Source organism: Salvelinus namaycush, unplaced genomic scaffold (assembly GCF_016432855.1).
Source record: "Salvelinus namaycush isolate Seneca unplaced genomic scaffold, SaNama_1.0 Scaffold1311, whole genome shotgun sequence".
In the NCBI taxonomy this organism is placed as follows: domain Eukaryota; kingdom Metazoa; phylum Chordata; class Actinopteri; order Salmoniformes; family Salmonidae; genus Salvelinus; species Salvelinus namaycush.
The window spans coordinates 37,501-50,573 of record NW_024058022.1 but is presented as its reverse complement, the minus strand read 5'-3'; the positions used below and the strand labels follow the sequence as shown (position 1 = coordinate 50,573).

The 13,073-nt window shown below is 39.9% G+C and overlaps 1 pseudogene; it reads right to left on the bottom strand.

Annotated features, from left to right (window-relative positions):
- Positions 1–2,388: 2,388 nt before the first annotated feature.
- LOC120036348 overlaps positions 2,389–13,073 on the bottom strand; it is an 11,796-nt pseudogene continuing 1,111 nt past the window's right edge.

Genomic DNA, 13,073 nt, shown 5'->3' with positions numbered 1-13,073 from the left:
GTATGATACTAACACAGGAAACAGGAAACAATCACCCACAACACACAATGAAAAACAGGCTACCTAAATATGGCTCCCAATCAGAGACAACGATAAACAGCTGCCTCTGATTGGGAACCACACCAGGCCAAACACATAGAAATATAACCCACAGAACAAAACATAGAAAAACAACATAGAATGCCCACCCCAACTCACACCCTGACCAAACTAAAATAAAGACATAAAAAAGGAACTAAGGTCAGAACGTGACAGCAAATGGGTCTTCCAACTGGACAATGACCCCAAGCATACTTCCAAAGTTGTGGCAAAATGGCTTAAGGACAACAAAGTCAAGGTATTGGAGTGGCCATCACAAAGCCCTGACCTCAATCCTTTAGAAAATGTGTGGGCAGAACTGAAAACGCATGTGCGAGCAAGAAGACCTACAAACCTGACTCAGTTACACCAGCTCTGTCAGGAGGAATGGGCCAAAATTCACCCAACGTATTGTGGAAACTTGTGGAAGGCTACCCGAAACGTTTGACCCAATTTTTAACAATTTAAAGGCAATACTACCAAATACTAATTGAGTGTATGTAAACTTCTGTCCCACTGGGAATGTGATGAAAGAAATAAAAGCTGAAATAAATCATTCTCTCTACTATTATTCTGACATTTCACATTCTTAAATGAAGTGGTGATCCTAACTGACCAAAGACAGGACATTTTTACTAGGAATTAAATGTCAGGAATTGTGAAAAACTGAGTTTAAATGTATTTGGCTAAGGTGTATGTAACTTCCCAACTTCAACTGTATTCAACCTTTAATTTTCATTTCAATAAACCATAGTCACAAATAATTTATTCTCATTTTTCTTATTTTCTTTAAACAATGTCAATTTCTCTTATCAATGTTCTTTATGCTCCATGTGTGAGTGAAAGTGAACTTCTTCATAAGTGTGTGTGTGGGTGTATGCAAGGGGGGCCTTCCCTACCTATGCACTCTGTCACTAAAATGTCACAGAAAACAGTATTTAACTCAACAGTTGGTTAGTGGTCCCTATATAGTGGTCAACAGTGCTTTATTTAATCTTTCCTTCCTCTTGTGGCGGGACATTGGGACTTCATTACAGCCTACTCCATCATCATCATCATCAAAATCTTCATCATCCAGCGCCAGAATCTGCAGAGGGGCCGTCAGGTTGTCCAGTGGTCTCAGCTTCCTGGGAGTTGAGTATGGCTTCCAGCATGGCTCTGTACAGCTGCCCAGAGGAAGGGTCTTCCATCAGGAGAGAATCCGGGGTCACCCCCCCTCTCAGTTTGGCCACAAGCTGGTGCACCAGAGTTCCCTTGTACAGCCTAGACTCCAACAGGGAAACAACAGAGGGTTGAATTAGCTGTGTTGCTGCTGGGATAGAAAACAATGTAAAGGAATACCACTGGTCTACTCTAGAGGTTAGAGGTTAGGGTTGATTCAGGAAGTGACACCTTACCAGGCACACTGAGGCTCAGGTAGAGGGAAGCACAGCAGTTGGTTCAGGTCAAGGCCCATCCCTCACGCAGCACTTGCCATTGGCTAAAGGCGTGGGCCACACCCAGGGTCTGGACTCCTAGCACCTCTCTGAATCAGCCCTCTCAACCTCTCAACACTGGTCCCCTCCTCTATAAACCCCCGATACACAAAAAAGAGAGGAGTCACTCTCTTTATTTATACATTCTTCACACACTTTTATTTATACATTCTTAGTTGTGTGCCTGTGTGTGTGTTTTCATTCATATTCTGGTCCATACCTCTATGGCTCTTCCTCTGTCTGCAGAGCTCTCCGTACACCAGTCCTAGTAGCAGGGCCTGCAGGAAAGGATGGTCTGGTCGGGGATGGGCGTGCCTCAGCCAGTATTAGGTAACAGCCACAGGAAGTCCCAGATGAGGTGGGAGACCATTCAAAGTGGACTGGGACACATCAAGGGTCTCCAAAAACACCTCAAGCCGCACTGAATGTGGAGCCTAAGAAACAGAACAAGAGAATGAGAATTAATTTCAGAATCAACAGCAGTATGTTTATGTTATACTGTATACTACATCACATGTATACATACCTGATATACTGTATACTATACCACATGTATACACACCTGATATACTGTATACTACATCACATGTATATATATATACCTTATCCAGTGTGTCTAGCTGCAGCTGTCGTGCAGCACTGGGCAGGACGGCTTCAACCTTGCTGCTGGTCAGGTTCTTGCCTTCCCTGTCATACTCCTCCACTTCCCTGCTCTCACCCAGCAGCAGCCCGTAGAATACCTGCCGTATGGGCCGAGAGGTGGTGCTCCCACTGGGGAAGCTGAGATCTTCCACTTGGATAGCCTGTATCACTGGCCTCAGCAGCTTAATGTATATCATGTAGGAGGGAAGTGTCCCCCTTCATCAACGGCAGCAGGGTCCAGTCTGGAAGGACACTCAGATGGTTTGGGGAGATGGCCGGGATCAGGAGCCTTGCCATCATTGAAGAACCGCTCCAGGCAACCGAGTGGAGGCTTGTACTCTTCTATGCCCAGAGAGAGGGCCTGGAGGGCAGCATCCATGTTGTCTCTGTTGATCCCATGACCGATGAGGCTGGGCACAGAGTCCAAGGCCTCCTGCTGCTCCTGGAAAGAGGCCAGCCAATCCAGCAACCTGTTGAAGAAGACAACCCCTTCCCAAGCACAAAACACACACACACACACATATATACATATATGTTTATATTTATATTGTTTTTGTGACGCGGTTGCATTCTGTTTTAGTGAATTGCCTCAGTAAAGTGCTTTGTCCTCTCTTCTCTGCTCTCCTGCGCCTGACTTCCATGCACCAGCTACACCCAGCATCTGACAAGTTTACCAATAAATGGTCTGACAGTGAAGTGGACATACACAGTATTCATATCCCGAAGAAAAATGATCTCACTACAATACATTTAACAGAAAGTACATTTTCAATATCTGTCTATTTGTGGAAAAAAGTCATATCCCAGTTTACATATTTACTTCTGGCCCCCGCCTACACCTAACCATTTTTTTCTAAATTATATGAGGTAAAAATATTCCACTTTATTTGGAATGGCAAGCTAGACAAAATTAAATGGTCTATTTAAATAGCGACTATGAACTCGGAGGGCAGAAATGGCTGCAGACGTTAGTGCTACGGGTCGGTAGTCGTTTAGGCAGGTTACCTTAGTGTTCTTGGGCACAGGGACTATGGTGGTCTGCTTAAAACATGTTGGTATTACAGACTCGGACAGGGAGAGGTTGAAAATGTCAGTGAAGACACTTGCCAGTTGGTCAGCGCATGCTCGCAGTACATGTCCTGGTAATCCGTCTGGCCCTGCGTCCTTGTGAATGTTGCCTGTTTAAAGGTCTTACTCACATTGGCTGCGGAGAGTGTGATCACACAGTCTTCCAGAACAGCTGGTGCTCTCATGCATATTTCAGTGTTATTGCCTCGAAGCAAGCATAGAAGTAGTTTAGCTCGTAATTAGCCACATACAGGTTAACTAAATTGAACAAGGCATCCCCTAAGCCAGTTACAGGCCATTCACTAAGTAGTTGTGGCAATTGTAAAGATATTGATAACTGTGCACCAGTGGCATTTTGCACTAAGGTGATAAATAAAACATTTATTGTAAGGTGTAATTAAAAGTACAACATTATTCAGTTGGAAAATGAACATTAAAACAATTGAATAAGCTAAATATGCACCTTAGAGACTGTTGACCTATGTACATAACCATTGAACACTGGTCACTTTTTATTCCTGTTTTCTTAATTTTATTTGTATTTTAGGGGGTAGATCAGCTTTAATATAGTATGTAGATAGATTGTAGCGTCCATCAATGTAATTGTCTGCATAATTTTCAATCCCCCATATACCATATACAGTTGAAGTCGGAAGTTTACATACACTTAGGTTGGAGTCATTAAAACTCTATTTTCAACCACTTCACAAATTTCTTGTTAATTAACAAACTATGGTTTTGGCAAGTCGGTTAGGACATTCTACTTTGTGCATGACACAAGTAATTTTTCCAACAATTGTTTACATTATTTAACTTATAATTCACTGTATCACAATCCCAGTGGGTCAGAAGTTTACATACACTAAATTGACTGTGCCTTTAAACAGCTTGGAAAATTCCAGAAAATGATGTCATGGCTTTAGAAGCTTCTGTTAGGCTAATTGACATCATTTGAGTCAATTGGAGGTGTACCTGTGGATGTATTTCAAGGCCTACCTTCAAACTCATTGCCTCTTTTGCTTGACATCATGGGAAAATCAAAAGAAATCAGCCAAGACCTCCACAAGTTTGTTTCATCCTTGGGAGCAATTTCCAAATGCCTGAAGGTACCAGGTTCATCTGTACAAACAATAGTATGCAAGTATATAAACACCATGGGACCACGCAGCCGTCATACCGCCTCAGGAAGGAGACGCGTTCTGTCTCCTAGAGATTCATGTACTTGGTGTGAAAAGTGCAAATCAATCCCAGAACAACATCAAAGGACCTATGAAGATGCTGGCTGGGTAACAGGTACAAAAAGATCTATAACCACAATAAAACGAGTCCTATATCAACATAACCTGAAAGGCCGCTCAGCAAGGAAGAAGCCACTGCTCCAAAACCGCAATAAAAAGCCAGACTACGGTTTGCAACTGCACATGGGGACAAAGATCATACTTTTTGGAAGAATGTCCTCTGGTCTGATGAAACAAAAATAGAACTGTTTGGCCATAATGACCATCGTTATGTTTGGAGGAAAAAGGGTGAGGCTTGTGTAACAGTTTCAACTTCAGACCGTCCCCTCGCCCTGACCCGGGCGCGAACCAGGGACCCACTGCACACATCAACAACAGTCACCCACGAAGCATCATTACCATCGCTCCACAAAAGCCGCGGTCCTTGCAGAGCAAGGGGAACTACTTCAAGGTCTCAGAGCAAGTGACGTAAACCGATTGAAAGGCTATTAGCGCGCACCAACCGCTAACTAGCTAGCCATTTCATATCCGTACACTCACCCCCCTTTAACCTCCTCCTTTTCCGCAGCAACCAGTGATCCGGGTCAACAGCATCGATGTAACAGTATAACTTTAGTCCGTCCCCTTGCCCCGACCCGGGGGCGAACCAGGGACCTTCTGCACACATCAACAACAGTCACCCACGAAGCATCGTTACCCATCGCTCCACAAAAGCCACGGCCTTTGCAGAGCAAGGGGAACCACTACTTCAACGTCTCAGAGCAAGTGACGTAACCGATTGAAAGGCTATTAGCGCGCACCACCGCTAACTAGCTAGCCATTTCACATCCGTTACACTTTGCAAGCCGAATAACACCATCCCAACTGTGAAGCACCGGGTGTGGCAGCATCATGTTGTGGGTGCTTTGCCTGTAGGAGGGACTGGTGCACCTCACAAAATAGATGGCATCATGAGGAAAGAAAATGATGTGGATATATCTATATATATCTATATATCTCAAGACATCAGTCAGGAAGTTAAAGCTTGGTCACAAATGTGTCTTCCAAATTGACAATGACCCCAAGCATACTTCCAAAGTTGTGGCAAAATGGCTTAAGGACAACAAAGTCAAGGTATTGGAGTGGCCATCACAAAGCCCTGACCTCAATCCTATAGAAAATTTGTGGCAAGAACTGAAAAAGCATGTGCGAGCAAGGAGGCCTACAAATCTGACTCAGTTACACAAGCTCTGTCAGAAGGAATGGGACAAAATTCACCTAACTTATTGTGGAAGCTTCTGGAAGGCTACCCGAAATGTTTTGACCCAAGTTAAACAATTTAAATGCAATGCTACCAAATACTAATTGAGTGTATGTAAACTCCTGACCCACTGGGAATGTGATGAAATAAATAAAAGCGAGGAAATAAATCATTCTCCTCTACTATATTATGACATTTTCACATTCTTAAAACAAAGTGGTGATCCTGACTCACCTAAGACAGGGATTTCTTACTACGATTAAATGTCAGGAATTGTGAAAAAGTGAGTTTAAATGTATTTGGCTAAGGTGTATGTAAACTTCCGACTTCAACTGTGTATATATTTATATATACACAATACAAACCTTACTGAGTACCACTCTCCGTATTTGAAGCATAGTGTTGCTGCATCATGTTATGGGTATGCTTGTAATCGTTAAGGACTAGGTTAAAACCTGTTGAGGACAGAGGGGCGCTGTTTTCACTTTGGGGGAAAATCGTGCCCAATTTAAACGGCCTCGTACTCAATTCTTGCTCGTACAATATGCATATTATTATTACTATTGGATAGAAAACACTCTCTAGTTTCTAAAACCGTGTTGAATTATATCTATGAGTAAAACAGAACTCCTTTTGCAGCAAACTTCCTGACAGGAAGTGGAAGATCTGAAATCGATGCACTGTTCTAGGGGCTGCCTATTAAAGTCCTTGATATTTATTAGTTTTAGATGCACTTCATACGTCTTCCACTAGATGTCGACAAGCAGTGAGAGAGAAGAAATTGAGTGTGTAACTTGATCTGGGCTCGAATAATAGCTCTTGGCATGTCACCAGTTTCCTGTTTTCTGGAGAGTGCGAGAAGGGACCTGGATTTGCCTTCTGATATTTCCGGCTTTGATTTTATTTGATACATGTGACAATATCATCGTAAAGTATGTTTTTTCAATGTAGTTTAATCAGATTATTGAAATTTTTTCGGGAGTTTTGCCGTGTTCCGTTCTCTGAGTTTGTTGACGATGGAGAGATTCGCAGCCACTTGGCAAGTGTGCTTGCTAAATCGAGAGGGAAAAAGGCCGTTCTAAAACCAAACAACGATTGTTCTGGACAAAGGACCCCTTGTACAACATTCTGATGGAAGATCAGCAAAAGTAGGACCCATTTATGATGTTTTTTTCATATATCTGTCGTACATGTGAACTAGTCGTTTGCGCCCAGAGTTTGGGCACTCTCTCGCTATACCTAAGCTGGATGTCGTAATGAAGTTATTTTTAGAATTCTAACACGGCGATTGCATTAAGAACTAGTGTATCTATCATTTCCTATACAACATGTAATTTTTAGTTATGTTTATGAATAGTTATTTGGTCAGAATATGTGTGTCAGAAAAAGTGTCAGAAAAATATCCGGATGTTGTGGGAAAAGTGGCTACGTTAGCACAATGTATAACCACTGATTTCAGCTCTAAATATGCACATTTTCGAACAAACATAAGTGTATGTATAACCTGATGTTATAGGACTGTCATCTGATGAAGCTTAATCAAGGTAGTCAAAAATTATATATCTTTTGCTGGTTTATTCGCTATCGCTAATTGTGCCTATTGCTATCGGCTAACGTGCCTTGATGAATGAATGCGGTAGTGTGGTAGGCTATTGTAGTAAGCTAATATAATGCTATATTGTGTTTTCGCTGTAAAACACTTAAAAATCGGAAATATTGGCTGGGATTCACAAGATGTTTGTCTTTAATTTGCTGTACACCATACATTTTTCAGAATATGTTTTATGATGAGTATTTAGGTATTTGACGTTGGTGTCTGTAATTACTCTGGCTGCTTCGGTTCCTATTTGTGACGGTAGCTGTGATGGTAGCTGCAATGTAAAACTGATTTTATACCTCAAATATGCACATTTTTCGAACAAAACATAGATTTATTGTATAACATGTTATAAGACTGTCATCTGATGAAGTTGTTTCTTGGTTAGTTTGGTTGGTTCTTGGTTAGTTAGGTTGGCTTTGTGCATGCTACCTGTGCTGTGAAAAATGTCTGTCCTTTTTTTGTATTTGGTGGTGAGCTAACATAAATATATGTGGTGTTTTCGCTGTAAAACATTTTAAAAATCGGACATGTTGACTGGATTCACAAGATGTGTATCTTTCATTTGCTGTATTGGACTTGTTAATGTGTGAAAGTTAAATATTTCAAAAAAATATCTTTTGAATTTCGCGCTCTGCCTTTTCAGTGGAATGTGGAGGAGTTCCGCTAGTGGAACGCCAGAGCCAGACAGGTTAAGGGTAAAAAAGAGAGGGAATGGAGCTAAGCACAGGTAAAATCCTAGAGGTAAGCCTTGTTCAATCTGCTTTCCACCAGACACTGGGAGATTAATTTACCTTTCAGCAGGACAATAACCTAAAACACCAGGTCAATATACACTGGAGTTGCTTACTCTGAACATAGTGAATGTTCCTGAGTGGCCAAGTTACAGTTTTGACTTAACCTTTCACGAGTATCAACCCCGTATCCGGGATCACCCCCCACCCCCCCCCCACCGATTAGCATCGCTAGCATAGCTTCACAAGTAAATAGTAGCATCTAAATATCATTAAATCACAAGTCAAGACACCAGATGAAAGATACAGATCTTGTGAATAAACCCATCATTTCTGTTTTTTAAAATGTTTTACAGGGAAGACACAATATGTAAATCTATTAGCTAACCACGTTAGCAAAATACACCATCTTTCTTTGTCCACCATTTTCTCTCTCCACCACTAGCTATCACCAATTCGGCTAAACTAAGATATTGATAGCAACAAACCAAGAAAAAACTCATCAGATGACAGTCTGATAACATATTTATGGTTATAGGATAGGTGTTGTTAGAAAAAAGTGCATATTTCAGGTAGAAATCACAGTTTACAATTGCACCGACCATCACAAATCGACTAGAATTACTAGATAGAGCAACGTGTATGACCAATTTACTCATCATAAAACATTTCATAAAAATAGACAAAGCATAGCAATGGAAAGACACAGTTCTTGTGATTTCAGACCATATTTCAGATTTTCTAAGCGTTTTTCAGCGAAAACACAATAAATCGATAAGTTAGCATACCACATGTGCAAACGTTAGTAGAGCATGAATTCAAGGCAAAGGGAGCTATAACGTTATCATCGCCAAAATATATTAATTTTTTCACTAACCTTCTCAGAATTCTTCCGATGACACTCCTGTAACATCATTTTACAACATACATATACAGTTTGTTCGAAAATGTGCATATTTAGCCATACAAAACCGTGGTTATACAATGGAAATAGTCACAACTCAAGCATCAAAATGAGGGACGTCAGCTTTCAGAGTGATCTAGTTTAATCGAAAGCTAATCATATACTTGACTAAAAAATACAGAGTTGACAGGAATCGAAAGACAAATTAGTTCTTAATGCAACCGCTGACTTACATTTTTAAAATTATCCTTACTTTTCAATACAGGGTTCGCCAAGTGAAGCTATACCAAAACAAAATGGCGAAATATGCGTTTAAAATATTTCGACAGAACAACGATTTATCATATTAAATATTGCTTACTTTGAGCTGTTCTTCCATCAGATTCTTGGGCAATGTATTCTTTCTTGGGTTTAATCTTCTTTTGGTCGAAAGATGTCCTTTGTCCGTCTAAATGCCCGCTAACGTTCGACCGGGACCCCGAAATGTGCCCGGTGTGCTTCACATAGAAATGCATCAAAATCGCACTAAACGGATATAAATTGCTATAAAACGGTTTAAATTAACTACCTTATGATGTTTCTAAGTCCTATATCGAATTAAATTACAGACGGATACATTTCAAGTTGATAACCGAGCCTGTGAAAATGGCATCCGGACGGTCCCTTCCTGCGCAATGGTCAGAGTCGAAAGGGGGCTACCCTCACTCCTTGGCCTTTTATAACCTCTGAGAGCTACGCAGAAAGCCCATTCCACTTCTCATTGGTTACTGACATCCAGGGGAAGGCGGGTGCAGTTCGTGTCGTTCCATAGGATAGACAGAGACCTTAAAAACTGATCTGAAACCAGAGCTTCGCTCTCAGACCTTTCACTGTCTGTCATGGATTTCGCTGTAGAAAGAGTTCTGGGTCACCCACAGACATCATTTCAACGTTGTATGAAACTAGAAAGTGTTTTCTATCCAATAGAATTAATAATATGCATATTGTACGAGCAAGAATTGAGTACTAGGCAGTTTAATTTGGAGACGACAAAATGCTAATTCGGAACAGCACCCCCTGTAGTCGCAAGAAGTTTTAAGTCTGCTTGAAAATCTATCGCAAGACTTGAAAATGGTAGTCTAGAAATGATCAACAACCAATTTGACAGAGCTTGAAGAATTTTGAAAAAAAGAATGGACAAATATTGTACAATCCAGGTGTGCAAAACTCTTAGAGACTTACCCAGAAAGGTGATTCCAACATGTATTGACTCAGGGGTGTGAATACTCATGAAAATGAGATATTTTTGTATTTAATATTGAATGCATTTCACTTTGTCATTACAGGGTTTTGTTCGTAAATGGGTGATAAAAAATATGTTTAATACATTTTGAATTCAGGATGTAACACAATAAAATGTGTAATAATTGAAGGGGCATTCATACTTTCTGAAGACACTGTACGCGACCAATAAACTTTGATTTGATGAGGAGGAAAATAATATTTTAAATAAAAACTTCACCTGCAGAAATGAATGCTGGGTAATATATAATTGTTTTTGCATATTTTTTATGTGGACATTTCAGTTAATTAAAATAGTGTTTATTAATGTACACATTACTATTTAGAGATTTCTTTTTTTTCAGCTTCAGATTGATTGCTTATTGACATCTACAAATGAATGTAGGAATAATGATTAATAAATGGTAAGTAAGCTCTTTACAAACTGTTTATAAATGGTTTAGTAAGGGACCTTAATAAAGTGTTACCAGTACTTTGAAACTCAGTTGAAACTATACCTATCGTGTACTTGATCACTCTTTGAGCAGTTTCATTAAAAAAAAATTAAAAACTTAAAGGCACTACTAAAAGACTGAAAAAAGTTCATTTAAAATGCACTTTAATAAGTGTATTGAAGTGAAATTATAGTATATGTGTAGTATACTTAAAGATATAGTAGAAAAGTGCATCTTGTATTTGAAGTACATGTATATTATATGAATCTGTAGTATTTAAGCATCCTTCAATATACATGTAATATATACTTTTTTCCCGATTGGGTTCCATCTGTGAGTAGTCTTCCTACCTGATGGGAATTATTGGCACTCCAACACTACGGCACCCTCCCCTTGTGAGGATAAAGGTACTGAGACTTATTCTAGAATGTTTTCTGAGATTCTAGAACACCTTGTGAGGACAAAGGTACTGAGACTTATTCTAAAATGTTTTCTGAGATTCTAGAAACACCTTGTGAGGATAACGGTACTGAGACTTATTCTAGAATGTTTTCTGAGATTCTAGAACACCTTGTGAGGATAAAGGTACTGAGACTTATTCTAGAATGTTTTCTGAGATTCTAGAACACCTTGTGAGGACTAAGGTACTGAGACTTATTCTAGAATGTTTTCTGAGATTCTAGAACACATTGAGAGGGATCTTAGAGCAGTCCTCCATACAGAATCCTTTCAGATCCTTGATATCCTCTGTCTGTGCTTATGGACTGGCCCTGTTCAATTCAAACCACAGGTTTTCAATGGGGTTCAAGTCCGGAGACTGTGATGGAGTTTGTTGTGTGCTTGGGGTTATTGTATTGCTGCAAGCAGAGGCAACCAGTTTTTTTGTCTAAAATGTCCTGGTACTTGATAAATGTCATGATGCCATTGACCAATACCAGTACCAGTGGTAGCAAAATAGCTCCGTAACCTCAAAGATGCACCACCATATTTTACAGTCGGTGTGAAGTACTTTTCTGCATGTGCTTCTGTTTTTTTTTACGGAACTCACCACTGGTGTGCTTGGCCAAAGTGTTCTATTTTCATGTGATCTGACCATAGCACCGCCTGGAGTTTAAGAAACAGTATTGGCACTTGGATTGGAACCGGTGCTATTGTCAGATGACATGAAAATAAGCTGTATAGGCCTGTAGATCCTGGTCAAAAGTAGTGCACCACCCTATGGGCCCTGGTCAAAAGTAGTGCACAACCCTATAGATCCTGGCCAAAAGTAGTGCACCACCCTATGGGCCCTGGTCAAAAGTAGTGCACTATGTAGGGAATAGGATGCCATTTGGGACGCAGGGTATGTTTCTTCTATATTGAATCCTCTACTAACACAAAGATAAAGATCATGTTTACCAATATGGAGGTTTGGGGGCTGATAATCACTGCTTGAAATGCATTAAGTGACATCTGTAGATTTATGACTGGGATTTTCAGGCTGTGTTACATGGAAACCATTTAGGGACCAAGAATCGTTTGGGGGAAGAGATACGACAGAAACCTTTGCAATGCAGCAGTACGTTAACTAGTCATACACACACTCGCACATGAGTATGAACACAAACGCTGACGTAAACTACACAACCTCTCCCTCTCCTTCTCTCTATCTCTCTCTGACTGTCCCATTCAGTTTCAGATGTCAAAAGAGCTTGGCATCCAGCCAGGCAGTAATATTAAGCCTGTATAGATATATTAATAAGGAAATTGTACTCTTTTAATCTCTGAATTAACACTTATCTGGTGGAAACACTTCATTCTGTTTCTGTGCTTGTAGTAATTGTAGTATTTGTAGTATTTGTTTACAAAATGAAAATAAAGATACTGTAAACTGTATGGTATTTCATATGGTAAAGTCCACTATGTTGTGAGCTTCCATTTGCATTTGACCTGTTGTCTCAGATAAACAGAATGAATGTCAGTGGTGTGTTTTCTGATTTCAGATATAAATACTAACTAGAGTCATGTTGTAATGTAGTAGTAATGTCATGTTGTAATGTAGTAGTAATGTCATGTAATGTAGTAGTAATGTCATGTTGTAATGTAGTAGTAATGTCATGTTGTAATGTAGTAGTAATGTCATGTAATGTAGTAGTAATGTCATGTTGTAATGTAGTAGTAATGTCATGTTGTAATGCAGTAGTAATGTCATGTTGTAATGTAGTAGTAATGCCATGTTGTAATGTAGTAGTAATGTCATGTTGTAATGTAGTAGTAATGTCATGTTGTAATGTAGCAGTAATGTCATGTTGTAATGTAGCAGTAATGTCATGTTGTAAAGTAGTAGTAATGTCATGTTGTAATGTAATAGTAATGTCATGTTGTAATGTAGTAGTAATGTCA